Source organism: Uranotaenia lowii, chromosome 1, assembly GCF_029784155.1.
Source record: "Uranotaenia lowii strain MFRU-FL chromosome 1, ASM2978415v1, whole genome shotgun sequence".
Lineage (NCBI taxonomy): Eukaryota > Metazoa > Arthropoda > Insecta > Diptera > Culicidae > Uranotaenia > Uranotaenia lowii.
The window spans coordinates 111,271,525-111,275,403 of NC_073691.1; the positions used below are offsets into that span (position 1 = coordinate 111,271,525).

General features: G+C 35.9%; 1 long non-coding RNA gene across 1 annotated transcript; it reads right to left on the reverse strand.

Annotated features, from left to right (window-relative positions):
* Positions 1–254: 254 nt before the first annotated feature.
* Positions 255–1,158, reverse strand: LOC129738716 (uncharacterized). Its single transcript, XR_008735614.1, has 3 exons — positions 974–1,158; positions 526–913; positions 255–375 (listed from the first exon to the last, which is right to left on the reverse strand). It is a non-coding gene; the product is annotated as an uncharacterized LOC129738716 (long non-coding RNA).
* Positions 1,159–3,879: the final 2,721 nt, after the last annotated feature.

Here is a 3,879-nt window from a genome sequence, read left to right on the forward strand (position 1 = left end):
CTCCAAATTCCGATGATAAGCTCTATTTATATAATAAATGATTGAAAAACCTTTTTTCCTATAAAACCATTATTCTATAAAAACTCAAATGAATTTAAAAAAAAACAAAACGTGAAATCTAAAACATCTGCAAAAACTTTTTTTTATAAAACACTTTAACTTATCTTTAATGAGGAAAATCTGAAACCCTCCGGCGCAAATTGTATGACCATTTGAAAAAATTCCAAATTCAATAAATGGCCTATACACACTAGCTATGAAATATGGTTTTACGAAATATGTTTTATTTGTTTGCAGAAAAAGCAGCTCTTTATTTCAAAATACTGTTTTTAGTCTATTTTCTTAAACTTATTTTAAATTTATCATGAATATCTTCTAAATTTTAAAATGCAAATCGTATGTACGATAGAGAACCAGAATAGGCTTAAATCAGGCAAAAAGGCTAGTTTGTTTCCAATTTTCACAATAGGAAAATATGTACCTACATAAATCAAAACTTGTTTTCACTTAAAACAAATTACTCACCTGAATTGGCGATTGATTAGCCGGCTGCGATTCGCTGTAACTACGAGACAATAACGGGATCATTCCTCCAGCGCCGACTTTCAAATTCCGTTATATCTTTTTTCCTGCATCTTCTCCGCCTCTTACCAGTCCATTTTGCCCAGAAGAAGCAGCAAGCACTGACCTTCAGCAGATCCTGTAGGGGACAGTCCAAACTAACGATCAAGTCCATTTTAATTCATCTGTTTGCACGGTTAAATGATGGCTAAATGATCCATCATTTTCTAGACATCCTGTGAGATCACACTTTAGAATTCACAAACGCCCACATCACCTGAATGCACGAAGAGCGCACTTCCAGCTATTGTGATTACTCTTCGCTCCTCCAGTATGACAAGTTATTGTTGTGCTAAGATGAGACGGAAAAATGTTAGTTGAATATCATTGCACTAAGTGAACATAAACAAACCTACGTTTTCTGGGAACCATGGTTGGGTCTCGGAAAGCTGAACGTTTGCAGTAACTAACTGTACTGGAACTTTCTTGTTTAGTATGCGCATTTTAGAGGGATCTTGGGGAAATGGTTCGAAGCAAAGATATCGATTTGCAGTACGTCGTACGGTACGGTAGATGGATGACGGTGGAGTTTGAAACCGAAGTGAACGGTAGTTCTGGAATTGAAAGAGTGGATGGATCCGGTATCACGATGCGGCTTACCTTCTGTATTCGGGGTATTTTTCCAAGCGGCTTTTTGACTACGCGAGCTATTTACGAAAACGACCGGTTGGTGACACGACAAAAGTTCCTCTTGTGTTTGTTTTGATCGAGTCGTCTTTCGTTCACGGTTATAAATTTTTCATCACACAATAATTTTTTTCTACACGCTCTCGATGTTTAACTCAAAAATAAGTTAGACGTGGAATACAAGCACACAAACTCAAAATTAAGCTTGGAGAGTAGTGAACCTTCATATAAGAGAAGCGACATCTGATCCCTCTTAAAATGAAATATGTGGCAACGACGCCGAAATCTTGGACAAAAAAATTCCCAGCACTGTTTTCTGGCTCAATGTTCAAGCTCTAAAGTGAACGCTCCTTCCTTCAATCCAATAAAATAACATTGAACTCGATGCCCGAAGGATCGCGATAAACGGTATGAATGACTTGAATTTCGTTAATAAGCATTAGCTTTCTAACTAGAAACATGATTCACCAAAGCATTAAAAAAAATGCACCTAATCATAAATTCATATGACCATTCCCAACAAACATTTTTGCTGATTAAAAACGCCAATTCTCTGATCGTATGCTGTTTTGAGGTGTTGATTGCTGTTTCAGCTTTCTGGCTGAAGAAAGAAATATTTCAGCGTTGTTTCAGCGTATAAGGAAGTTTTATTTCAGCCAATAGAAAGTAGGGGAAAATTGGCTGAAGAATAACTCGTTCAGCCTTTGTCCAACCATTTTTGACACCTTCAAATTTGACAGCCGTCAGCTGTACAAGGGTAGCTTCGAAAGCGTCTTTCAGCAATACCAAACTTTTTGTTATTCATGACGAATCAAAATAATTATCTTTTGAATCGTCTAATGATTCGAAATTTCTCATTTTGCATGTTGAAAAAGCCTTGCCGGGAAATTAACATTTTATTCTCGTAGCAATTTCAATTTCTTCATATGAAATTGACCTTGGTTGAGAAATATTTTGGTCGCTTAAGAGCGACACTTTTCTGTTCCTTCGCAGAATGCATGGTTGGTTCTGCCTTCTGCGGCATGAGACCAACAAGTCGTAGGTTCAAAGTTCGAGACAAGTTCAAATGAAGAAAAAATAACACGGGAGGGGAAAATTAGCTGGCAAACATCGGACATACATCGGTCAACATTATTTTTGTTTTTTTTTTGTTGCTCCGTGAATTGACGTTTCATGTGGTTTCATGTCATCTTCGCTGATTAATTTCTCCAGATCTCGATGTTTAAGGGCTGAACAGCAGCTTCTCTCTGAATTTGGGTTGCCTTCTTTCAGCAAGATACAGTTGCGTTCAAAAAAGAATGAAATCGCATGAAGCTGCGGACCCACTTCCAACTTTGACAAGCTGTCATTTCTCTCTCGGTTTATATTTTTTCATGAAAACTTCACACAATCTAGTTCAACTATCCAACTAACACTACACAAAATTTAAAGTCTTTTCAATGACGGGAAACAAAGTTACAGCTTTTCCCGTAAAAAAGGGAAATTTGGTATTGCTTCACTAAATTTTCTGTATCTTTGACAATTTTCATCGAAAAATCTTGAAATTTGGCTCAAAGATGTAAAAATGTTTGATCTAATATCAGGCCAAGTTTCGTCAAAATCGATGAACGTGATCAAAAATGGTACCGGGCTGAAGATAAGGTTCATTATCGCCCAGTATACGATTTCATTCTTTTTTGGACGGATGTTTGTATGGAAAACATCGTAATCTATGTATTCTTGGTTTTTTCTCGAAACAGAGTACGAATGAAGTTGTTAGCAATTTACAACATTCTTTGTGATAACTTTTGGTTTTGTGTAAGAAAAAACCAAGAATACATGGATTACGATGTTTTCCATACAAACATCCGTCCAAAAAAGAATGAAATCGTCTGCTGGGCGATAATGAATCTCATTTTCAATCCGGCACCATTTTTGATCACGTTCATCGATTTTGACGAAACTTGGCCTGATATTAGATCAAACATTTTTACATCTTTGAGCCAAATTTCAAGATTTTTCGATGAAAATTGTCAAAGATACAGCAAATTTGGTGAAGCAATTCCAAATTTCCCTTTTTTACGGGAAAAGCTGTATCTTTGTTTCCCGTCATTGAAAAGACTTCAAATTTTGTGTAGTGTTAGTTGGATAGTTGAACTAGATTGTGTGAAGTTTTCATGAAAAAATATAAACCGAAAGAGAAATGGCAGCTTGTCAAAGTTGGAAATGGGCGCGCAGCTTCATGCGATTTCATTCTTTTTTGAACGCAACTGTAGCTGATTTAAAATTAAAACTAAACAATGTTTCAGCGGTTGTTCAGCAAAAAATGTTTGTTGGGTTATCTGTTTGAACTATAACAACAATCGCAATACCTTCCTTGGTTGAATTTTCAATATGAAAGGTAAAAGCTCTGCGACAAAATGCTGGGATCGATTGGAATCGATTTTGACAGTTCTTTTGCTCGATTGGAATTTTGTGTTTCAGATGTCACTTCTTTTATATACAGCTTCACTATTGGAGAGGAATAAATGCAAACAAACTGAAAACGAATCCAAAAACAAGAAGGTGGGAGTAAATAAAGTTTGAAGTATTTTATGTAAATTAAAAAACAAATCAAATGTCTCAAAGATTACAAGACCAAAAAAAAAGTTT